Genomic DNA, 26,740 nt, shown 5'->3' on the forward strand with positions numbered 1-26,740 from the left:
GTCGTAAATGACCTGATATTTTTCACCTGAAGAACGGCTAAATGGCGCACTGTCATTACAAAGATGCTCAACATAAAAACTGTAAGCAATATCCCACATGGCACAAAACTTTTGATCATATTCACCAAGACTCAAAGCAGACCTATTCATAACTATTTACAAGAATGGAATAGTGTTTATACAAGCAGCGCACAACAAATTAGAAAAGTTTGACAATATCTTCTTAACCTTAAAAGAATGGGTAGAGAACCCAGGAGCTCAACAACACCGGACCCCTCAAGTAGACACCCTATACACCGCCAACACTACCACCACAGGCATCAAACTACCTAGAGACCCTCAGGATCCACAGCACTCAACTCTACTAGAAGATACAACTGAGACAGGTGGCACATTGGATGGGGAGAATACAGAGAGAACAGAAATATCTATAGTATATGCTAATACTGCCCCGGCTCAGGTACAGAGGGAAGATTCAATGCCTCTACCCCATGATGTGACATCTCCTATGAGTAAGCCACTCATTAAGAACCTAGGAATAAATGATATGGCAGTTATGGAGATAACACGCCATAAGGAGGCGTTCCTGCGAAGTGGGAGGCGTTCCTGCGCAGGAACGCCTCCTAAAAGTGGCTGAGTGAAATCTACAAGATTTCACTCAGTCACTTTTAGGCCAATACTGCGTCAAAACCCTGCGCCAGCTTGAAGCAGGCGTAAGGCTTGAGGCAGCGTTGAAAGAATAGGCCCCCCCAGAGCATTGCTGGAGCTGCGTTGTGCTTGTGACGCAACTCCAGTAATGCGCCGCTTTTACGGCACGAATGTGTGACGCATCTGTGCCGTTTTGGCCCCATGGTGCGGCGCATCATGGGTGGCGGAGCTGCGGCGCACAATTACTGGCGCATCCCTGCTAATTTGCAGGGATGCACCAGTAATTGTACATTTTCCCCCTTAGTTACTTGTCGGAAGATGAAATCCTCTCCTTACTCTGGATGTATGAGCCTATAGACCACAGTAGAGGGGAGGCAATTAGAACAGTCCCGATCGATGCGAATAGAACATCCAGACATAAGGAAAGAAAACCTAACCTCAACAACTTACAACAAGTCCAGCTAACGACCACCCTGCTAGAGCTGAACACTAGTAGCACAGTGAAACAGCTGATATGCCTACTGCTCAACTGTCGGTCCGCAGCAAAACATGCATCAGACATCCCTGCCCTTATCATTAGCCAGGAAATTGACTTTGCAATCCTGACAAAAACATGGCTTTCAGAATTCTCATCTCCATTCATGGATCTTGTAGTGCCCCCTCAATACAACATTGTGAGATTAGCTAGACTAAAAAAGACAGGAGGCGGCATAGCCTGCATCCACCGATCAGATATAGAGATCAGCCAAATACAATCCGACCCACTCAAATCCTGTGAATACCTAGGTCTCAATATACGATCGACAGACAATCAAAGGTGCAACCTGCATGCGCTGTACCACCCTCCAGGTAATAATGCGACTTTTATAGACCAGTTAATGGAGATCATCATGGCTAACTCTAACACTCAATCTAACAACATATTCCTAGGCGATTTTAAATTACATTGGGACGACTATAAGGACAAACAGGTCAACGTTCTCAAAGACTTTTTAACTGAGCTAACCCTTATCCAAGCATGCACACAGCCGACACACTTGAAAGGAGCAACGCTAGACTGGATAATATCAAGAAACAAGAATATCTCAATACACTCAGTTGTTCCATGCGACTGGTCAGATCACCATGCCATAACCTTCCTTATACCCACCTTGACAAAGAACAAGACCACGCAGACTATCGAACTCAAAAAATGGACCCGGGACACTAAAGACTCGAATATTGAACTACTAGACGAAAGTTGTGAGAAGGACCTGAATCCGCTTAACAATTTTCAGAATGTGAATGATCTAACAGATCGCTACACTACGTCAGTAACAAATATAGTCAACTCTACCATGCCACTAAAACTGAAAAGAGTCACAGAAAAGGATAAAAATCCATGGTTTAATGTGCCACTGAATGAAGATAGGCGGAAACTAAGACATGCTGAAAGAAAATGAAGACAGCACCCATCATCCCAAGAGCTGAAATCGCTCAGAAAAATCAGAAACAAGTACAACAAAAAGATCCTCACTTCCAAAAAGGAATTTAGTAGATCAGAACTGGATAACGCCAAAAACAGACCACGGAAACTATTCGAGATATTAAAGCAGCAATCCAACAAGTTGGCCAAATCTGCCCAAGAAACTTCTAAAACTCATCTGAGTTGTGAAGAATTCTCAACTTTCTTCACCGACAAGGCCAACACACTTGAAAGAGAGTTCATGATTGCAGCTGACAACCTGCCCAACCAACCACAAGCACTGAACAATACCACCTTGACAATCAACCATGATAGGGCAAAGAACAAAGCACAATGGGATACCTTCAAGCTATATGACCAGAATACCATCGCCAAAACGCTCTCGGATATCTGTCACCTTTCACCATCTGACTATGCCCAACGCTGCAGAGGTGAAGATGATCCCAGTCCCCTACCCACACCCTTATGACGTGCGCTGAACACAAACACAGAGCACGATTCACTAGGGCGCCGGGAGAGGGTGGGAGGCAAAACAAAAAGGGAAGGCTACGCTGGACGTCTATGAATAGGCACTCCATCGGACTGATGGCTCTAGCACACTGGAGAGATACCTGGAGTAGGAGACAAAAAGAAACAATCCTCCCACATATATAGGAAAACACTTATAAGCAGTATTTTCTATGACCATGTACAAAACAGACTTTTTACTACAGGATTTTCTCTTACCAGAGATAGTCCACAGGTATGTCGACAGGAAATAGTCCCAGTTCCGATATGCTCATACATCCATAAAAATGATATATTATACTGGTTCTGATAGTCCAAAAACCACCCAGTCTTTATAAACAAGAAAAAACGGATATGAGGGGAAAAAGTCTGTAGACATAAAAAACCCCTTCCTCAAATAAACTGTAAAGGATAAAGTCTTCCCCCAAACACGAATGTCAAGTGGCCACTGATGGGAAAAACCAAACTAACGATAACTAAAGGAAAAACGATAGAGTTGTTCGTAATTGCACCCAAAAATGCAAAACCATGTCGAGCGGTTATATTAATCCAGGAAATGGCCGCTCTTTATCCAATACGGAGCCGCGTATTGCCAATACAATCCCCGCGATATTCAGGGACTCAGGGTTATCAGGGAATCAGACAGCAATGACTCCACAACACCCCAAATGCCATCTGGAGATGACCTGCGAAGACGGCAGGCTTCTCTAATGCCGATGCATGCCACCAGGATTCGATGGCCGCCGGACCCCGAGAAAGACAAGGAAAGCTGCCGAATCAAGGCACGGGAATCCAAAGATACGGGAAATCACCAGCAGCAGAGAAAAAACGTCCAATCTGACTCCGGGCAAAAGGCGACGAGGGAACAAAAACAAGCAACGTATGAGAGGTAGGTGCGTCTTTTTATACGAGAGCAGACGCCTACTTGTGATCAGGTGACCTGTATGTACAGGCCAGGGAAACGGGACTAGGGAATCGGCTAATCCCTAACAATATCAAACCTAATAACTACTATTCTGAACGACTCCACCTCTAAATGTCTATAAAAATCTGCCATATCGTCATCCCAATATGGACAAAAATAATAAATGCCTCACTATCACAAGGTATCCCTCCAGAATGCCTAAAAACACTTCAAGTTGTCCCCATCATCAAAAAACCTACAGTGGACCCAGCAGATCCTAATAACTTTCGCCCAGTTACCAATATCCTATTACTTGCCAAATTGAGAAATGTGTGCAAAATCAACTGAGCCATCACATCGCTAATTTCAGGCTACTGGATTACTGCCAGTCGGGATTCAGAACAGGCCACAGCACGGAAACAGCGATGCTACATATTGTCGATGATGCGTTACAGGCCCTAGATCACAATCGAACATGTCTACTAGTCCTTCTCGACCTGTCGTCTGCATTCAACATGGTGAATCATGAAAAATTAGCAGCCAGGCTTCCTGACAGGATGGGACTATCAGGAAATGTGCTGAAATGGTTTGAATCCTTCCTTCAGAATAGAACGCAAAGATTTCTGGTCAACCAGACGCTATCCTCATCATGCCCTAATTCAATTGTAGTCTCTCAAGGATCTACACTATCTCCATCACTTTTCAACCTGTATGTCGAAATTCTTACAGAAATTCTCCGAGACGCAAACATATCCTATCACATGTACGTGGACGACACGCAGATATACATCAAGATCGCGTCCCTGGAAGACGTCAAGTTAATGAATGAGGCCCTAAAAGTGTCACTATGTTAGTTAAATAGCAATCATCTGAAGCTAAATGCACAAAAAACGGAATACCTATTCATTTCACCACCAAAGAACCACACAGAAGTTAAGGAAGGGACTAAACTGAACAAAGCACTAAACTGCACCCCTACTCTAGTGGACTCAGCAAAATCACTAGGAATCACGCTGGATAAGGACCTAGACAAGAAAGCCACATCAAATCAATGGCAAAAAGTGCCCGTTTTCACCTGAACTACATTAGGAGAGTGAAACCATTCATTTCTATGGCCGATCTCAAATTGGCAGTACAATCCTTAGTTATCTCAAGGATTGAATATGGATGCACAACCTTAGCAGGTCTAACAAAAATTTCCACAGCACCACTAAAACCTTGCCTCAATGCAGCTGCAAGACTCATCACCAGATCGAGGAAATTCGATCATATCTCTTCACACCTGAAATCGATAAACTGGCTACCATACGAAGCCAGAATCCAACTTAAAATGGCATGTATCACCCACAAGCGCTCTGCTACAAAACATCAAGATACTTGGCCCAGAAGATTGAGCAATCTGGCGGATGCAGACCAGCCAGGAGTGCCAAGGAGCTGCTGCTGAGACCACCCATCTTTCGGAAGAAGAAAAAGTATAACAGAGCTTTCTGCAGAGCAGCCGCCAGAATTTGGAACTCACTCCCTTCAAATATTAGGAAAATTCCAAACACAGCAACATTCAAGAGGGAAGCTAAGATCTTCCTAATAAGTAAGTTCCTTACATAGGCAAGACAGGTCATCACCACCACAGCAGAACAACAAATGGAAGTAAAGAGAAAGTCAACTGCTATACTGGGGATAATCTTTGTCGGGACTATACTAATCCAGACTTATGGATGTAGAATGCATGGAAAAAGACAATTCATAACTATTGGTACTGGAGTCTCAATACACCTGGTACAGTACAGTAGACGTAATTGTATTTATTTATGCTAATACATTATAGATGTATACCAAATCTACCATATACCATTGTGAAAAGTGTACTATATAGCTTATACCTAACCTACCTCATATCATTGAATTGTCATGCCATATAAGATGTATCTTGAACCTACCTCATGTAAATGTGAAGCGCTTTCATACCCAAGGGTCACGTTCTCGCTATATAAAACTCTCTAAATAAAATAAAATAATTATATGGGACATGAAAAAGGCTAAGCAGGAGGCCCTACTAGAACTGTGAGCCATCTTTGAGGTAGCCCCTTCCTATACCTCTATCCAAGAGTCTGTAAATAAGGCTTCAGCACCTCCCCCACCGTACACCGACAGGGAAGTTCTCTTGTTGATGCCAGCCATCACAGTCGCTGCCATACTGGGTTTCACCAATCCACTGGTTGAAGAGGCTGTTGAACCTTCCCCGGGCCAGTAAGCTGCTGGGTGGGAAAGAGGATCAAGGATCCCACCGGCCCGGGTGCAGCCAGCACTGGCTCATCCTTTGTGGCAAGCCTCCTCGGGGCTCAACCCCTCACCCATCAGTTGTGACCCATCAGTTCCAAACCAAACAGGGAGCACATACTTTTGAATGCCACACTGGGCCCCATATGGTCAGAGAGAGGTTTGTGGCTCTACTGGAAGGTGATTAAACTAGTGGAGGTGAATAAATGAGCGCCAGTCCAGCAAAGTCCGACTCCAAAAGGAGAGCCACGGACTGAACTCTACTAAAGGTAGGCCTATAGCATGGAGGAAGCATTAGGGAGTGAGGTTGAGGCCAAGAAATTGCCTGAAAGAACAGTACGTAACACTGAGAGAAGGACGCAACCCAGGTGGGAGTTGGAGGAAAGGCGAGAGCTAAGGATGGAGAGAGAAAAAGAGAGCTCTCACCTAGGGACCCCAGCAGGGAGGGGAAACAACTCCCAGCAAGTGCGGAAAGGTACAGAAGGAACCATCTACATCTATTGGGCACAGATGGACAAAGAAGGGCTCAGGAATAAACTGCCCCCATTGATGGACGGGGAAGGAAAATGGATCACATGCTTTGGAAAGAACATCGTCGGCATAAACGTAGCTTTAGGTGACATCACATGTCTGCTCAGCAGCCTCATTGGGGAACAGACTGACACAGTGTTCTCCCAAGCCTGTATCCCCAAACTCACGTTTTCAACATCGACCATGACAGGGCTGTATTTAATTCATTCAGACACCAGATGTGGGCCGCACTAAGTGACATATTCACTGACTGCCCAGATGGATGGCAGAGAGCATGAAGCCTGAGGAGACTGTGACTGATTTCCTGGTCAGGATGAGAGAACTATGGGGACAGGAGACAGGACAGCCCTGGACCGACACGAGTACCCAGACCTCATTCTTCTACAACATCCTCAAGAGAGGACTACCCACTGAGATCCAGACCAGATTAGATAGAGTAGTAGAGCTGGGCACCAAACCTTTGAACAGAATACAAGCCCACATTCTACACTATTACCGGAAGAGACAGGAGAAGGACAGGGAGATGCAAGAGCAGCTAATTGTATACCAATGGAAGCGAGAAAAAGTCAGCAAAGTTACATTGTGTTGAAAGTCACGATTCCATCAGAGTAATCCTTATTTCTGATACAATTATTCGATAAAGCAAAGTACTGTATTTAGCAAAGCCACCAAGCCTGCCCTTTCTGGGTCCACACTCAGGAAAAGTTATCTAAGGATTACTCTGATGGAATTGTGACTTTCAGGACAACCTAACTTTTCTGTCCTTTTCTAGCTTCCATTAGTATACAATTAACATGGAATGAACAACGTGGGACTCCAGTAGGATGTTGTTATTTATCAACTGTACTCCTGCTGCTATTAGAACAACACTGAAGAAACCCCTGCTTGGGAAAAAACACTGGGGCTGTGTATGTTTGTTTTGTCTTTGAGGTGAAGGAAAATAAATAAAAGAACATTCAAGCCCAAACAGACAGTGTTTCTAGAATGCTCAATTTAAGAGCATCTGGTAGCTGGTCATTTGAGGTGGGCAATGTCTACATAATCTTAAATCAGCGATTACCTTAGGTGGTGCAATTATTGAGTTCCCTAGCTGCCGATATTTCTTCAGAAGTACGAGCTTACCCAAAGTGACACCATCAAGCTTGTCCAACGTATGATGAAGAAGACCGACATAGAGGAGGCCGTGTTAGCCCTGAACGTCCAGATGGGACCCAGCTCAAAGGGAGATTCTGGACCCAGAGGGTATTCACCCAGTCCTAGTGGCCGAGGTTAGGGAGGCTGAATCCAAACCAACCTTATAGTGTGCCAATGTTGTTATAAAATGGGCCACATGGCTAACCAGTGCCGTCTACAAATGTACCACCATCAAAATGGGATAATACAGGAACAGACCCCACTGAGCATCCGCCCCCAAAACCAAACACAGAATAACGCAAATGCCCCACACAATCAGCTGTAAGGTAATCAAGCTGCAGCCACCTCACAAGGTGGTTGGCTGAGCACAGATCATTCGCTGCAAGAGATAAGGAGTTCAGTCCCACAGAGACTGGACCCACTGCAAGCTGGGGTGACTGTCTGGGGTGGCAGTGCCCTAACACACTCATAGGGTACAAACACATTATAAGTGGAAGACCATTCCCTGAACCACCTATCCCCTTCATATCCCAGTCACATCTCCTTACCAGCGGCTACCACCACCAGCCTTCAGAATGGCCATGCTATTTCAACTGGGAATCCAGACTAGAATTCGCCATCCGGGTACCACCAGTGAGAGGTTGCCTGATGCAGGAGCTGGACAAGCCCCCTGAGCTGGTGCTTAAAAACAGGCACCCAGGACTGCTCACTCAAGTCCAATTTTAGGGACGCTATGTACATCTCAACAGCCTGAGGGGTCATTGCTAAATGGAGCTCATCTCCTAGTTCCAAAACGAGGTGAATGGGCTGGTATCCGGGTTCCTCAACACGCAGAAAGCAGTGTTGGCCATGATGGCAGCGATATCCTCAAAACTCCTAAAAACCCAATCACATGACCCAAGTCCTTAGGAAAATCCATCAAATTCATTAACACCACCACCAATCAGGCCAAGCACATTCAGTCCCAATGAATCCCCTGCCTGTTGCAGAGAAAACACCGTATACAAACACAGTTCCAGCCATTTCCCTGCGGTTCCAACGGGATTTGCACACGACCTTCCAACCACCTAGAGAATCCTTTGTTAAAATAAGCAATGCCCAAAAACACAGGTAACCACCCACCGGGACCCACACAAAACAGCCTAAAAACTGCCCAAAGATTTGTTATCCTTCCAGAAGAAGAGCTAACCCTATAACTCAGGCCATTTAGTGAAAAACCTTGCTCCACACCATGTGCCGAGGTCCAAGGGATATGCAAATCCAAACACCCACTTCCCTTCACAATTATACATGCAGCACATGCAGGTAAAAAGGATACCCCTGCCCTGATCAAAGCATCACACCTTTAAATGGAGCAGCTCCCAGCTGCTGCCCCTCCCACCCACGAATAGAGTGCTCCCTACCTCCTCTGACGCGCTGTGATCACCTGGACCTCATCCAGCACGGTCGCTCCCCCCACGCTCCCTGATCCCAGCTCCTGTTGACGATCTGGCCTGCTGGTGGTACCGCATCGAGACTGCAGAGTTGTAACTGCTTTCATTTATTTAATTTACCTCGCGCTGTGATTTATTTATTTAATTTACCTCGCGCTGTGATTTATTTATTTAATTTACCTCGCGCTGTGATTTATTATTTAATTTACCTAGCGCTGTGACTTGATTATTTAATTAACATCGCGCTGTGATTTATTTATTAAATTTGCATCACGCTGGGAACTGGTTTGTGCCCCCGGTGCCGTGGTGCATCTGCTGCCCCTGCCTTACTCTCCCTTTGACCCTCCATCTTGTTGTGTGTTCCCTGGCCCGCCCCTCCTCCCTGCTACCGCCTCCCAGCTACTGCCCCTCCCACGCTCCGCCCCTCCTCTCTCCATTTATGGCAGATGTCCGCACGCGCAGCGTCCACGCGCTACGGCCACGCCGAAGGTGCGCCAAAGGTAAGCCCGTCTACGCCTGTCCGCGCCTGGACCGCGCCCAGCGCCAGATCCCCAGGTCCTCGTAAAGTCCACCCCTCCCGCATTACTTACGATGCCACCACCCTCCTAGCCCTCAACCCAGGCCGTTCCCTCAACTGCGTCCAAGCTACTCCTGGACACACCCATGGACCCTTTTCCTGCAACTCCTGCAAGTTCGACGGCACCAAGAACAACTCATCTACGAACACACAACAAATATCCGAACCCAACCACCTACAATGCATCCTGCTCAACACCCGATCGGTCCACAGGCACGCCATTGACCTCTGGAATCTACTAGACACCATCTCTCCGGACGTCGCCTTCCTAACAGAAACATGGATGAACGCCACTTCAGCCCCAGACATCACCATTGCCATCCCGGAAGACTATAAGATCATACGCAAGGACCGTACCGGCCACACAGGAGGAGGTATCGCTATCATCCATAAGAAATCCATCCGCATTTCAACCAGCTCAGAAGTCAATCTCGCCAACTCTGAACACCTTCACTTCCAGATCCACATCGACCCCAAGACCACACTCAGAGGCACCCTCCTTTACAGGCCACCAGGACCCCGTGCACAGTTTAGTGAAGACATCACGGACTTCATCACTCCACACGCGCTCCCCTTCGAGGATTACATCCTTTTGGGAGACCTCAACTTTCACCTTGAAAAGAACAACGACCGCAACACCACCACCCTTTTGGACAACCTGGCCAACCTCGGACTTAAACAACTTGTCACTACCCCCACCCACATCGCAGGTCACACACTCGACCCTATCTTCACCTCCAGCAAACATGTCTCCTTCAGCCACACCACAGCTCTCCTTTGGACTGACCACAGCTGCGTTCACTTTACCTACAACATGCCCACTTCCAACAACCACCCCCAACCCACTCTGCAGAGAAACTGGAACAAAATCACCATCGACCAGATCTCCTCATCGCTTCTTCAAAACCCCCCTGCCCACTCCTCAAACCCAGACCAAGCAGCCACCAACCTCACCCAATGGTTATCCAACAGCGCCGACATCTTAGCACCACTGAAAAAACGACAAATCAAACTAGGCAGCAAGAAGGCCTCCTGGTTCAACGATGATCTTAAGAAATCCAAGAAACTCTGCCGCTCCCTTGAGAAGGCCTGGAAAAAAGACCCAACCACCAGCACCAAGGACGCCTTCAAAAACGCCACCCGCATACACCACCAACTGATCCGGAATGCCAAGAAAGCCGCTTTCAAGGACCGACTAGATAACAACGCCCACAACAGCAAGGAATTATTCAACATCGTCAAGGAATTTACCAACCCCTCGGCCAACTCCAACGACATCACCCCCTCCCAAGCCCTCTGCGACTCCCTAGCCTCATTCTTCCACAACAAAATTGCAGACATCCCCAACAGCTTCGACAACCGACCCGAAGACCAACCCACCCAACCCCTTGCAGGACCCCCACTCCCCCTGAACATCCTCAATGACTGGAAGCCAATCTCCACCGAGGACACCATCCGTCTGATGAACTCTATCCACTCAGGATCCCCCACAGACCCATGCCCTCACCACATCTTTAACAAAGCAGACTCCATTATAGCACCGCACCTCCGAGACGTCATCAACTGCTCCCTCAACTCCGCAACCTTCCCGGAAAGCTGGAAACATGCCGAACTCAGCGCCCTTCTGAAGAAACCCACAGCTGACCCCACCGAACTCAAAAACTACCGCCCAATCTCACTCCTCCCATTCCCGGCCAAAGTCATCGAGAAAGCGGTCAACAACCAGCTCGCCGCATTCCTCGAAACCAACAAATCCCTCGACTCCTCACAATCCGGCTTCCGAGCCAATTACAGCACTGAAACCGCCCTCATCGCAGCAACAGACGACATTCGAACTCTACTGGACAATGGAGACACAGTCGCCCTCATCCTCCTCGACCTCTCCGCAGCCTTCGACAGGGTCTGTCATAGCACCCTTTTACAACGCCTCAGAAACGTCGGAATCCATGGAAAAGCACTGGAATGGATCACCTCGTTCCTCACCGGAAGAACCCAGAGAGTCCGCCTCCCACCATTCAAGTCAGAGGCCACTGAAGTCATCTGCGGCGTACCACAAGGATCTTCACTCAGCCCCACCCTCTTCAACGTATACATGAGCCCCCTCGCTGTCATCGCACGCCAACACAACCTCAACATCATCTCCTACGCCGACGACACTCAACTGATCCTTTCACTCACCAGAGACCCTAACACTGCCAAAACCAACCTGCATGAAGGAATGAAAGAAGTAGCCGAATGGATGAAGCACAGCCGTCTGAAACTGAACTCAGACAAAACAGAAGTCCTCATCCTAGGCACCTCCCCCTCCGCCTGGGATGACTCTTGGTGGCCAGAGGCCCTTGGAAAAGCACCTATCCCGACGGACCACGCACGGAACCTGGGCGTCATCCTGGATTCCTCACTCTCGATGAACAGACAAGTCAACGCCGTTTCTTCATCTTGCTTCAACATTCTTCGCATGCTCAAAAAAACATTTCGCTGGATCCCCACCGAAACTAGAAAAACAGTCACTCACGCTCTGGTCACGAGCCGACTGGACTACGGAAACACCATCTACGCCGGTACCACCGCAAAAATCCAGAAAAAACTTCAACGCATCCAGAACGCTTCAGCCAGGCTCATTTTAGACATCCCGCGTAAAGAACACATCTCTGGCCACCTGAAAAACCTCCACTGGCTCCCCGTCAATAAGAGGATCACTTTCCGGCTCCTAACCCACGCACACAAAGCACTCTACGAAATCGGACCCGAATGCCTCAACACACGACTGTCCTTCTACACACCCTCCCGCCAGCTACGATCCTCCAACCAAGCCCTTGCCACTGTACCTCGCATCAACAAATCCACCATGGGAGGTAGATCCTTCTCCTACCTGGCAGCTAAAACCTGGAACTCACTTCCCACTCACCTTCGCCTTACTCAGAACCACCTAGCATTCAGAAAGCAACTTAAAACGTGGCTATTTGACAAGTAATTCCCCACCCTTCTTCAAACGCCTTGAGACCCTCTGGGTATGTAGCGCGCTATACAAATTTAGTGACTTGACTTGACTTGACATAAGGAAAAATGTGCACAGATATAAACTATTGAGCACATCAGTGAAATGTAAATGCAATTGATTTGCAGACAGAACTCTAAGAATGTGTTTTTTCCAAATTAAACCTACATACCATAACTCTAATTATGTCCGTGATTCAGCTGAAAGCGCACCAACACTGCTGCACCCCGTCATTCCTTCAACCAAAGCTTTCAAAAAGACTTTCTTTCACAAGGACAGTCACTCAAGTAATACAGGATACATTGACTTTTGCACTAGCCCCTTAAAAGACATTGTTTGCACTGCACCAAGACAAGACACCTCTGAGCGCCCAGACTACAGACACCTCACATGAATACAACTCTTCAGCCTACAAATGCTTTCTAAGTTATGCATTTTTGTATTTAGCCGAGATGCTCTTGAGCCTTTCCGGAGCTACACGTATGCCTAATCTCATACATTCTGCTCCTTCATACTTACAACATATGAGCAGAGACCTCTCTCACCTCACATACACCTATACTGAACTAAACGCTAATATTCCTCATGCACCACACAGTGCACTCCTACAGAACACCTGGTATTAACACATGACCTCTGTGGGCACACAAAGTGCGAACCAGTCATGTTATATATGTTCATTGATACTCTACGCCATAGGCGCAGACAGGCGTTACATATCCCAGGAGATAATCCCTGAAAAATCAAATGCCTTGTCTATCTATACCTATGTAGAATCAAGTCGAAGGTCCAACCCCATTGAGTAAACATCACCTGGCATGAGACCAATCCCACCGCACTGAATCTCTTCACCGAGCCTAGTGACATATAATCTGAGGTAGACAGGATGTGCAGAAGGGGCACCATAGGGGAGGACACTGTTTGGCCCCAGGAATTCATTGACAAGACGTTCCTGGAGGTAGCAAGACCACCGCACCAGTGCACAAGCATGTCCGGTCCTGTCTCTGCCTGCAGTCTTAGGGTGGCCCATAACATTTTTGGGGCCACCTTCTTTAATGCAAATGAACCCTGGACATGGAATTCCACTGCAGGGCTACTTATCTCAATCACGCGGGGGAAAGGAGTCCCAGGGTAGGGGTACAATGCTTACAATAGACACCCGATGCCAGGAAATCTGGGATTCCGAGATTAATAGCTTCACATTGATGAAAGGAAAGGGGCAAACCCTAATTTTATGGAAACTATCACATTGTGCAGTAATGACAACCATGGCATGACTCCAGGTTGATGGATTTCTACTGGCATTGTGGTGACCTTGTCTACACCTAGTGCTTCTCCGGATTGCAGGGCCTCTGCACCCTCGTGCCCATACACACCCCGACACTGATCATCCCTGGAGAAGATCTGTCTGAGCTGTCTCAACATCCCTGACGGAAGAAAACAACTCAGTTGCATCAGGCTCAATGGCTCAATGGAGAACTGCTGATTATTTTGGCTAGGCTTAGCACAAGAACATTCCAGTAGAATTTAGACTGTTCACAGAGACTTGGAGAACCGGGCCTTATGGGCCTGGCGGCGCAGGGCACGCCTTAAATTCCCGAGTTCACCTGCCTTATCGAACAGAGACACGAGACACTCTGTTGAGCGTGGAAACCAGGTTTATTAGCTGCAGCCAAGCACAGTTATCCGAGAAGTTACACACAAGGTGGGTTCTGAGGAGACTGCAACTCCAATCCGTGGCGCACAATCTTTTAGTAATAAATCTGTTTATTGACAGGAAAAGACAGATACAAGCAAATATTCGTGCAATACATAACCAAGACAGTAATGTATTGAATTTGAATTTTTAAAATATTTATAAAGCGCTCGACTACCAACTACGGGATATGACCATGGCTAAAAGAATGAGTTTAAGGGCAGAGAGGGAGAAAAAACGTGAAATCTTTCGGACAGTGCGGAGAATCATAAAGCAGGAAGAAACAACGCAACTGATCTGGGAGTGCAAGGTAAGATGATCATTCAATTTTATGCCTAAAGTCTTTATTGAGGAAGAGGGGATGGGAGGAGAACCCAGGGAAGAAGGCCAAAATGAAGGGTTCCAGGGACTGGAGCACCTGTAAGGACCAGTTTGGTTTTGTCTGGATTTAACTTCAGGTGGTTGTGATTCATCCAGTCCCTGATGAAAATCATAACAGATTGGAAATTATGAGTGGAATCTGGGGAAGAGGACAAATTAAAAATAAGCTGTAGTGCAAAAACAAGAGGGAAAATGTACAAATCAAACAACAGGGCGGACAGGGGGTGACTCCAAGTAGCTCATACCGAGAGTTGACAGTATCCCAAAATAGGGACAATATCACAGCTGGCTTACTGTCGCAACTGATAGTTCTGTCTGGAAGGGCATATGAGTATCCAAACATAAAATCAACAACCAAAGTCCCCTCCCCGAGCCCCACCACCCCCCAAACTACCCACCCACCATCCCTGTTCCAGGTCAAATATCATCCTGCTTTTGCCGTACAGTCTAACTGGGCGATTCTGAGTCTCTTCCCTGCGATAGTCTCAAAAGACGTAGATATCTGGGACAGGTCACTTCCCTAAATTCCGTAGCCAACAGAGCTAAAAAGGGCTGCCGCAAGTCTGGGTATTTGTACCCTTCCCCTTTTGCAATTAAGGACAGATTCTCCATACCCAAAACGTTCCAGAGGCGATGTAACCAGCCCTGAAAGGTGGGGATGTGTGTGGTATGCCAATAGGCTAGGATATTCTCTAGTGCGGAGCCCAGGGCTATGGCCATCAGTCGGCCCCGGCGGGCATGCAGCGGGTAGGTAATGGGATTGGGTAGTCCCAACAGCACGTAGGCCGGGAACCTTGGGAGTGTTGTATCAAAATGTGTATCCACCTCGTCTAAGACGAGCTTCTAATATTCCTGTAGGTGAGTACAGTCCCATAACAGGTGAACGAAGGATCCCCTCTCTTCACACCCACGCCAACAGGTCGCATCACGCGAGCGATCAATCTCATGAAGCCTCTCCGGGGTGTAGTACCAATACGTAGCGATTTTGGTAAAGGTGTCAGTCAGGCCCATGTGGTAGGCGGAGTGCCGAGCCCGATAGCATATGCCCTCCCACTCTTTATTACTGAGCGTGCATCCCAGGTCTCTCTCCCACCTCGCCCTCCCCGAGTTGTAGGTGTGTGTGTATCTGCCTAACAACATGTGGTAGAGATCTGATAGGAGCTTCCAATCCGATTTCCTCGGTACCAGCCAATATTCGTACGCGCTGAGTCTGCGGTCTGCCTCTCCTCTAATCTGTCCATGGAGCGCCCAGTGTCGCACCTGAAGATATCGGAGCCGCTCCTCCTCGGGCATGTCGTATTTCCGCCGGAAGGCATCAAAGGGAATGACTCCCTCTGCTGTGTATAGATGGAAAAGTACCCTGCATCCCGCCGGGCCCCAATGAGCGAAGGCCGTTGTATCTTGGCCTGGGCTGAAGTCCGGGTTATTCAGAATGGGTGTCAGTGGCGATGGGAAGGATGTCAACTCATGCGCAACGTTCATGAGATCCCACACTTCGAGTGGGGTCCTCGTAATATACGAGGCGTAGAGGTTAGGGGGCCGATGCTGCCTTCGCAGGAAGGGAACTTCTTGAAGCGTGCCGCCTGCCACTGCCTGATCCTGAAAGAGCCAGTGCTTCTCAGACTCCCACTTGCTCCATTCCACCAACGTTCACAGTTGCGCCGCTTGGTAATATAGCAACAAATCCGGAAACCCCAGACCTCCACTCTCCGGAGGCAGCATTGCCAAACCGAGTTTCATCCTTGGCTGCCGTCCGTTCCATATGAACTGCGCTAATTTGAATTGTGTCTGGTGAATCCAGCCCTCCGGGGGCTTCAGAGGGATGGTGCAAAATATGTAGAGGACCTGCGGTAGGATCGTCATTTTAATGGCTGCGACTTTGCCCAGCCAGGATAGCGGGAGATGTCTCTATCTACCCATTTCTGACCGGACCAACTGCCGGAGCCGAGCATAGTTAAGACGGACCGTGCCCTGTAAAGTGGCCGCCACCTGAATCCCTAGGTAAGGGATAGCCTCCGAGGCCCAGGGAAAGAGTCCCTGCAGGTGGGTGAGGGTAGGCGCCGCTAGGGAGAGGTCAAGCGCCACCGACTTGCTCAAGTTAACCTTAACCCCTTGGCTGCTAGGTGTTTTCCCCGCCTGTGCTGACTTTTTTTTATTATAATTTTACATGACGAGCTCAGCTCGTCATCAGCACAGCTCAACCGTGCCTCATGACGAGCTCAGCTCGTCATGAGCATGGAAGGGGTAAAGCCTGACACCCTTGCGAAAGCGCAGAGAATGACAACACAAGCCGGCAGAGACTCTCTGGGGGAAGATAGTGACAATAGGACATCGTCAGCATACAAACTTATAATGTGTTCAAAGGCCCCAATTTTTATCCCGCGAACTGAGGGGGCGAGTCTCATAGCCTGCACCAATGGCTCCTTGTAGAGAGCAAAGAGCAAGGGCGACAACGGGCACCCCTGTCTTTTACCCCGCTCGATGGAAAAGCGGGGTGAGGAGCAGCCATTGACGCTAACTGTTGCCGAAGGCCTTGAGTAACAATTCAATATCTAAGTATGGAACCTGTCACCCAACCCGGCCCCCACCAGGACCTGCTCCAGATACGGCCAGTGGACTCGATCGAACGCTTTCCTCACGTGGATCGCGAGCATCATATACTCCCCTTTTGTCCGTGTGGCCTTCTCTATTAAGTGCAGCACCCTCTTTGTATTGTCTACAGTTTGCCGCTCCGGGATGAATCCGGCCTGGTCCGGATCAATCAGCCCCGGCATAAGTGGGCGAGTCTCGCCACTAGTATGCTCGTATACAATTTCAGGTCTACATTCAGTAGCGAGATGGGCCGGTATGCTTCGCACTTGGAGTGGTCTTCCCCTGGTTTGGGGATAACGGTGATGGTGGCGTCTAGTTGGTCTTGCGGAATCGCGCCCGGTTCCGAGAAAGAGTTAAAGAGGGTAGTAAGCAAAGGCGCTACCTGTGCGCAGAACGTCTTATAAAAAATGGCTGTGACTTCCTCGGGTCTTATGCTGCGGTCCAAGAACTCAGCCTGGTCTGGTGTAAGCACCGGAAGCGGGGAAGATTCCAAGAATGCCTCGCCCGCTGCAAGGTCTAGTGTGGCCCCGGTGTATAAGGAGGCATAGAAATCTCCGCATCCCCCGTTGCTAGACCTCCATCCTGTTTCCGAATTTCTTTTACTGTGTGATGCTGTCTCGTTTCCCTAAGCGCCCGGCCCAGTAAATGGCCGCATCTATACCTCCGGTATAGTACATATGTCGCACTCTCAGAGCAGCAAACTCAGCCCTATCCTGGTCTAACGCACTCAGCTGCTTCCTGACCACTGTCAGTTGCCTCCAGATCCTGGGGGCACATGTCCTTTGATGAATGCGTTCCAGCTCCTTAACCTTTTGTGTGAGTTCGTCCATTTTATCCGCTCTAACTCTGTTCTCAGCTGCCGATATTGCTATGAACTCGCCCCGGAGAACTGCCTTAAGGGCTGCCCAATGTGTTGCCGGCAAGATGTCGGAGATGCTATTGTGGTGCAAGTAGTCTTTGATCGTTCCTACTATTTTCTCCACTATGTCTTTGCGGTGTAACAGTGTGTCGCGCAGTCTCCAGCAGCGAGTAGGACGCGTCACCGGGGGGATAAGGAACGTCGCAAAAATCGGGGCATGGTCAGAGAGGGACGTGACCCCTATGTCAACAGTGGACGTCAAGGCCTCAAAGGAGGCGGAAGTTAAAAAGTAGTCCAATCTCGCGTAAGTGCGGTGTGCATTTGAGAAGTATGTGTATGCTCTCGTACCCGGCTGGAAATCGCGCCATAGGTCCACCATACCTAGCTCCCCCAGCCTAGTCAACCCCCCACTAGAGAGGGTGCCCGCCTGCGTGGTGCGCTGCGCAGATCTGTCTAAGGTGTTATCTAGTACCAGGTTAAGATCCCCGCCAATTGGGATGTGTCTGTCTGTGGAGGCCGCCACTTCGCTAAGCGCAGAATGAAAGAACTTCTCCTGACCCACATTGGGGGCGTAGACTGAGCAAATCGTGAATTCGGACCCCCCCAGGGAAAAGCGGTAGGATAGCAACCTCCCCTTAATCTCTGCTCCCTTCTGTAGTACCTGCCCTCTAAATCGCTGTGATACCAGTATCGCAACCCCAGCTGTTTTACTCGAGGTTGATGAGAAAAATTGCTGTGGGAAGCTACGTGCCCTCATCCTAGAGCAATCCTTCTGTAATACATGTGGGTCCTGTAGAAGACATATATCGGCCTTCTCGTGTTCTAGACATGAGAGGACTGCCCTTCGTTTGACCCGATTTTTCAGCCCCCTGACGTTCAGGGAGAGAATCCGCAGTTCAGAGGGGGGCATGACTTATCCCCAGTCGTGACTGCTCCACACTCCTGAGACCCACCATCGAAACGGCACCGCTTCTCAAAGGTCGTCCACATTCTGGCCAGTGACGCAACCTGTTGTGGCCTGTGACAATGCTCTGGAGACTCGCCTCATCATCCCACCTTGGACATTCTAGGACCTGTAACCCCACCCACCCCTCCCTACAAACGCCTACTCACCTATCCCACCCCCCTCCCTTGCCCTTTGCCCTACACCCTCCCGTCCCCCACCCCCGCTCCCACTGAACCACAAACTTGAACATGAAGAAGTAGAAAACTAGACAATTGTCCATCATCTCCCACCGATGATTGGTCGAAAGGTAATACGGGGTATATCAAGGCAATTCCTTCCTCCCTTCCCCCCACCGCCAACCCCCAAAAGAATACAATAGACCCCAGACGCATCAGGATCCAGGTGAATGTTCAGCCCGGCTGCTGGGAAGTTAAGTCCACTGCCGCTGCTTCCACTGCCGCCCTCTGACCATCTTCGATCTCTGTCTTTGGTGGTTTCTTAACACGGCGCCGACCCCGATGTTGACGCCATTGGGATGCTGAGTCTCCCGTGACCCCGTGGCGTGCTGTCTGTTCATCCTCCTCTTCCGGCGGGTCTGTGCCCAGCACCTGACAAGCCTCTTTCAGAGAGCGGAGTTGGTATAGTTTATTGTTCAGCTTGAACACGATCCTGAAAGGGTGGCCCCAGCTATAAGGAATTGCTTGTTGCTGAAGATAGCTCGTGACCGGCTTGAAGCAACGGCGCTTCTGCAATGTAAGTGCCGATAAATCTTGGAACAGGGTCGGCGAGTGGCCACGAAAGGAGATGGGGTGCATCTGCCGCGCCTTTTGTAGAATTTCTTCTTTAGTGTGGAAGTCCTGTACACACACCAAGATGTCAGTGGGGAATACTGTCACGGATCGCTGGAGCCCGACCCTGTGCGCCCTGTTTATCGTGAGCGCTGCTTCTGCCGGGCGGCCCAGGATATGGTTGAAAAGTTCCCTGGTAAATTTAAACAGGTCTTTGTCATCGCCTGACCGTGCCACTCCTCTAATACGTATGTTATGCCACCGGGAGCGGTTTTCAAGGTCTTCGATGTGTGCTTGTAGGTCCACCTGTTGGTCATGCAGTACTATAATCTCCTGCTGGAGCGCCTCGTCTCGACATCGCGGACATTTCGTTTCGAACCCGTTCGCCAATGCCGTCCATATCTGTCCGCACCGCGCGGATCTCATCCGAGAATTCTTTTTTGAGGGTATGGACGTCTTCCCTCAGGAACGTAAATAGGGACTCAAGGAATGCCTTCGTGATCGGTTCCGAGCCCGTCACCTCCAGGTCGCCCCGTCGCACTCCCGTGGACGATGTGTCCTTAGCTATAGTGGGCGACTGGGCCTTGGCGAACATCTCTTTTACAGTCTTATCCTTGCGGGCCCTCGTCCCTGGCAACATGGCCGCCCTGCGGCAGCAGGCTTCCCCCCGCGGATATCCTTTGAGCAGCGATCAGTCTCGTTGGCACCCCAAAGCCGGTGGACTTGTGGATACGCTACACCGGTTGCCAACCTGAACCCTGTAGGCCGTCGTGCACCGCCCTCTAGTGTGGCGCCGACCAAATTCTTTCCCCCCGGCCACGTGGCAAGGTCACCGCGCCCGACACCTCTTAGCTCCGTCTGCTCAGGGCACGACCCGTGTCTCCTCCGCCGCCCACCACGGGCTGCTCCTCGCTCCACTCCTGGGTTCGTCCCTGCAAAGGTGCTCGCACTTATTGTCATTGCACACTACCCCGATTCACTGCTAAAACCACAGGGCTCCTCCCCAATGCGGGCCGCGGCTGCAGGACGCGTCGCGGGCCTCGCGGCTCTGGAAGCCGTATGTGTGCTGTCTGCTCGGGGTCAGTCCCCCCGACCACCCGGGCCACAGGGGATGCCAGGCAGTCTGTTGGGGTCGCTGAAATGGGGCTCTGTGAGGCCGGAGCTCGTGCTGTAGAGGGCCGATGGCAGGAGCTCAGAAGGAAGCGTCCATTCACGCCCCCATCTTGGCCACGCCCCCCCACAATCTTTTATAGGAAACACATTTATGGAATTCACTCCTTACACAAAGAAAACGGACCAATGAGAAAAGTTGGAAAACAAGCTATTAAGTATCTCAAATATGCCCCTTTCTCAGACCCCGTGTGTTACCCCTCCCAACAATTTAATCAGTGATGGTTGCAACAATCCAATTTGCAGGTGGCAGGACGTATTTGTGTGCCTCAAAGGTTAGCTGTGTAACAAGAGAATACAAGGAAAGAATAGTGAAGGCCAGTCGGATAAGATAATGTAAGGAAAGAATAGGAGAAGGCAAATAGTCAGTCGAGACAGGGATCAGTCAACCCAGACATGGATTAACGAACTCGGCCTGACCCTGACATCGGTTTCATAAACAAGGGCAATGGAGTTACTCTTTAACTGAAAGGACACGCAACAGCTGGGAAAATCAAAAACACTCCGTTCGCCGTGCGGCCTGAGTGAGGGCAACGCAAAATTGCGACGAGACACAAAATGGTGGCTAGATACGGAACGAAGTCAGAAATTAAAGAACCTCAGACCCTCCTTTTGCCATTACTCAGGCAAAACACAAAGAACTCAAGTTAGTCTGAGTCGATGTCAATGGCCATGAGGTCATCGAGCTGTTGCTGTAACATCATTCTAATATTCTCTGTTTTTTGTGACACAGGCTTTGGGACACACATGGTAGCACAAAGACCAAAGATGGAGGGTCCACACTGTACACAGAGACAGCAAGAGAAAATGATGGACACAACCATTCCAAGGAAAGTTAATATCTTCCATCCCCATGTGGACAGTAGTCCCCAAAACCATCCCATCACAGATTAATCTCCTGTGTCCTGACGTTTAGACTCAGAGATGATATGTAACTTGGAGATAGCTTGGTATACCATAGGGGCAATATAAATATCAGGAATGTAAACACAGCAACTAGACCCAATCAATTTACAGACTCCTCCACGATCTGCAAGGACAATGTCTAGAACCATTCGGTTCTGCAAAGTGATAAGGCGATCCGCCTGAAGTTCGGCTTTCAGATTACTCAAGGCTCCAGAAGTTACATTTATAGTAGCCTCAACAACACAAACTAGTTGTATAATGTCTCTGCTATTGGCCATTGGGCCCCAGAAAGGAAGCAACCCTTTCATAAAATCACCTCCTTCTTGTCCTGCCGTGTCTTTCGAATCAATAACTCCTCTGCCATATCTCTTCCTATGATGACCTGAAGGGGCAGTATATGTTGGAGGAAGAAGAAAGGCCACATAACAGGTTCCTGAAAAGTAAGTAGGAAGCCATGTATAAGCTCTGTCATGGCAGATAAAATATGTGCCTTGCGATGGCACTAATGGTGAGGGAATCTGAGGTGTATAGACATAAGTATGAGAACAAACACTCCTTTCCTGTTGATTCTTAACATTCTGACCATTAATTTGTAGACAGCGTACCTCGATGAGGCACAGTCCAAATTGGTGGGGATCTCCTTCACCTAGCCTTATCCGTGAGGCTAGTAACATAACAAGTTATATTCCAGCCATCATATGCTCTTTTCTCATCCACGGGAATCTTACTAATTTCAGCAATTCTAGCCATAGCCACTATTCCCTTTATCAAAGAACTATGACTGAAATCTGCTCCACCACCATATGGACTACCAGGAGGATACCGTAGTTGATTCTGATAGATATTAGAGAACATAGCCAGATAGGCCCAAGCGGAGCCTTCATAGGAAAACGGAAGGACCAAATATGGCATCCCTCTCTCTGTATTATGAGGCATGAGCCCACAGACCCAACAATCAGTAGTATTCATTACCAGTTGATGCTGATGCAATAACTGAAGAAATGAATTATTGAAATATTCTGTTCTCCTAATCTGTTCGTGTTCTGGGAGTGTATGATACTGATGTGGAGAGACAGTAGTAAAGAGAGATGGAGAGACAGAGGTTGGAACAGGTGATGGCTGAACAGTATAAACAACCCAACTTACACACGCTAATGAAACACATGAACATATTAAAATACATAATATTATGCCACACAGACTAACCAAGTGTTTCTTAATTTTACTTTTCATTTTTAAATTTTGGTCATTAATTTCCACCTTTGTATCCATACTCTAAAGCGTTGCTAACGGCAATCTTCCTAGATCACTTAGCTGTGATTGTTAGCCGTCCTATGACACTGCAAGTCCTGCAGACCTATGTCACTACTCAGGTCACAGCTTAAAACTCCTACCGTGACCCTTGAACTTGATGGATAGTGGGAAAAAAAGAATCAATGTCCTTCAAAAAACAGAAAAAAAACGTAATCAGAAAAAGAAAAATTCAATTGTTCTTTGCTATTCTTGGTCGCAAAATATACCGAGTCTTATTAGGGATCGTTTGCTCTTTAAACAAAGTTTCTGGGTTGGCTGTGTTCAATCGCAGATGTAATGGCACAGCTTCTTGCAACACGTCGTCGTCTTCTTTCTCAGAGTTCGTTTGGTCCAGGCGTGCACTACTGAAAGGTACAAATCGAGGAACTCTTTCGCCTTCCCTATCACTCATGCCCCTATGAACCCATTGATCAAAAGGTATAGGTAAAGGTACCCTCTTACAGTGCACGCCGTGGACCCAGTTCTTTTCCCGACGACCTTTGCTGCTGTACGTGTTGTCAACAAAACTTGCTGCGGCGGGCCCCAACGAGGTTCCAGACTTTTTTTCCGCTGAAAATTCTTCACGCAGACCCAGTCACCGGGTTGGATGGAGTGACCTGGGCCCACAGAGGCCTCTGGCAAAGCGTTTTGAACCTGTTGATGAAGAACACATAATTTAGTGGTGAGATCATGCAAGTAGTCAATCAGCATTGGGTATAGGATATCAGTATACTTTTTAGGTCGAGGGACTACACAAACATTAGCTGGGTGCCCAAAAATGACCTCATACGGACTAAGGCCTAAACGAGAATGCACAGTAGTTCTCGTGGACAGAAGTGCCAATGGCAAGGCATCAGGCCAAGCAAGACCCGTGCTGGCCTGAATCTTTGCCAATTGGAGCTTGAGAGTACCATTATAGCACTCTACCAAACCTGCTGACTGACGGGGTTTGCCGCATGGAATTTCTGCCTAAGACCAAGACCTGTACATACTTTCTGCATGATTTGGCCTACAAATTCACTCCCATTGTCAGACCAGACAATGCGCGGCAAACCAAATCTTGGGCAAAACTCCTTCAAAAGGTGTTTGACAGTAGACAAAGCAGTATTGTCCTTTAGGGGGTAGACCTCTATCCATCCGGAAAAGGCACACCACCACCAGAACATACGTGAGGTTATTACAACGATCCATATGAATGTAATCGATTTGTAATACCTCGAAAGGATACGTAGGAGGAGCAAAATGACCTGCTGGAGTTGGGGTTCCTTTTCCTGGATTATGCATTAAACAAACAATGCAATGCTTCACCACATTTTCTGCACATTTAGGAATTCATCATTCTACCATACTGGAGCCAAAAGCTTACATATGCCTTTTGCACTGATGTGGGCTGGACCATGCGCCATAGTAACTACAGGTAGTACATAGGCGTCTGGTAACAGCCAACGCTGATGTTCTGACAATTCCGTCCAACACCCAGTCAAGTCCAACATTCCTGTACTTTCTCTCCACTTACTCAATTCTTTCTCAGTAGCCCCTTCTTGAATCATTCTCACACTTTCTTTCGTGTCCTCACACATTCCTCCTTCTCTGACCCATCTTGCAGGGCCTGCAACACACATGCGACTTGTAACATCTCTCGCTGTTTCCTTCGCTACTTCATCTGCAAAAGCATTCCCACGACCCATATCGTCAGTAATCTTCTTATGGGCACTACACTTGATTATTGCTATCTGTATGGGCAGAGCAAGTGATTCGAGAAGGTCAGTCACCAACTGACCATGCTGTATTTTAGTCCCATGGGAAGTAAAGAATCCTCTTTTCTTCGACAAGCGACTGAAGCTATGAGCCACACCAAAGGCATATTGGCTATCAGTGTAAACATTCACTCTCTTTCCCTTAGCCAACACACACGCTCTCGTCAGGGCAATTAATTCAGCTGCTTGAGCTGAATTCTGTGCAATACGTGCTGTATCCACTACAGTATACGAGGTGGTGATGGCATAAGCTGCAGTCGTCTCGCCATTTGGAAGCTTGAAACCAGACCCATCCACCCAGAAGATCCCATCCGGGTCCACAAGTGGTGTGTCTTTTAGATCTATTCTGCCTTTCGTCACCTCCTCTGTTCAGAGAAAACAATCATGCTGTTCTTGAATGCCTTTCTCGTCCCGAATGGGCAACAATGTTGCTGGATTCAAAGTATTACACCGCTTGATGTGCATATGGCTGGCCAACAGCGTCAGCTCATATCCAGACAAGCGAGCACTCGTGAGGTGTTGTGTCTTCGTTCTATTCAAAAGAGTATCTACTGCATGTGGTACCATGACATTAAGAGTGTTATCTAATACCAATCCAGCAGATTGACGGATAGAGATTGCGCTGCTGCTGTAGCTCTGAGACAACTTGGCAATGCCTTGGCTACTGGATTCAACGTAGCCGAAAAATAGGCACATGACCGTTGTTTGTCTCCAAATTGCTGCATTAAAACTGACAACGCGCAACCTTCTCTTTCATGAATGTAGAGTGTGAAAGGCTTACTGCAATCTGGAGTACCTTTTACAGGGGCAGAACACAAGGAAGTACGTAATGTCAGAAAAACTTTTCTGACAGTCATCAGTCCAAGGAAGAGGTTGTGGTATATCTTTCAATGTGAGTGCCAATAGAGGTTTAGCCAGCAAGGAAAAATTCGGGATCCATTGCCTACAATAGGAGGTAATGCCCAGAAAGGCACGCACCTCCATTTGTGTGGATGGCACAGACATTTGTGCAATTGTTTGAATTCATTCTGGGGTAAACCGCCTTCCCTCCTTCGACAAGAGATAACCTAAATAGGTAACCTCTTGGCGGCAATATAGCAACTTAGAGGGGGACACCCTATGATGCAAGTCAGACAAATGACTCAACAAAGAAACAGTTGCATCCTTACAGATATCCTCCAAATCGGCAGCAACCAACAAACTGTCGACATACTGAATCAGAGTGGCACCTGGGGGCTAAGTGAAAGCATCAAGCTGGGATTTCAAAGTCTGACTGTAAATGGAGGGACTTTCACAATAACCTTGAGGTGCACGTTTGAACCGGAAACTTTGACCCCCAAGAGAGAAACCAAAAATATCCCTGCTTTCCTCGGCAATTAGGATGCTACAGAAAGCATTCTTGAGGTCTATACCCGAAAACCATGCTGCTGAAGCTGGTATCATAGTAAGCAAAGCAGTGATATCTGGGACAGCAAGAAACTGGGGAACAACAATCTTGTTGACCTCATGAAGATCGATCACAAAGCGATATACAGGAGGCTGAGAAGGGTCAGTACGTTTAAGAACAGGCAAAACAGGACTATTACAAACATTTCCTCTCGTCTCTTCCACCACACCCTTCGGAATCAAATTGTAGATAATAGCCAACAGAGCTCGTTCACCATCATTAGAAATCTTATACTGAGGAATACGTGGCAATTTAACATCACTTTTAATAGTACCCACGTAAGGTGGAATCTGTAGCAGACCAACATCATTCGACCTGTAGCCCAAAGCGTAGCAGGGAGAGATTGCAATTCAGGCGGAAACCGATCTTCGGATAGATATGTAGGGGAGACCAATTTCTCACCCAAGGTAAGATGCACACCAGAGGGGGAA

Source organism: Lissotriton vulgaris, chromosome 8, assembly GCF_964263255.1.
Source record: "Lissotriton vulgaris chromosome 8, aLisVul1.2, whole genome shotgun sequence".
Taxonomy (NCBI): Eukaryota; Metazoa; Chordata; class Amphibia; order Caudata; family Salamandridae; genus Lissotriton; species Lissotriton vulgaris.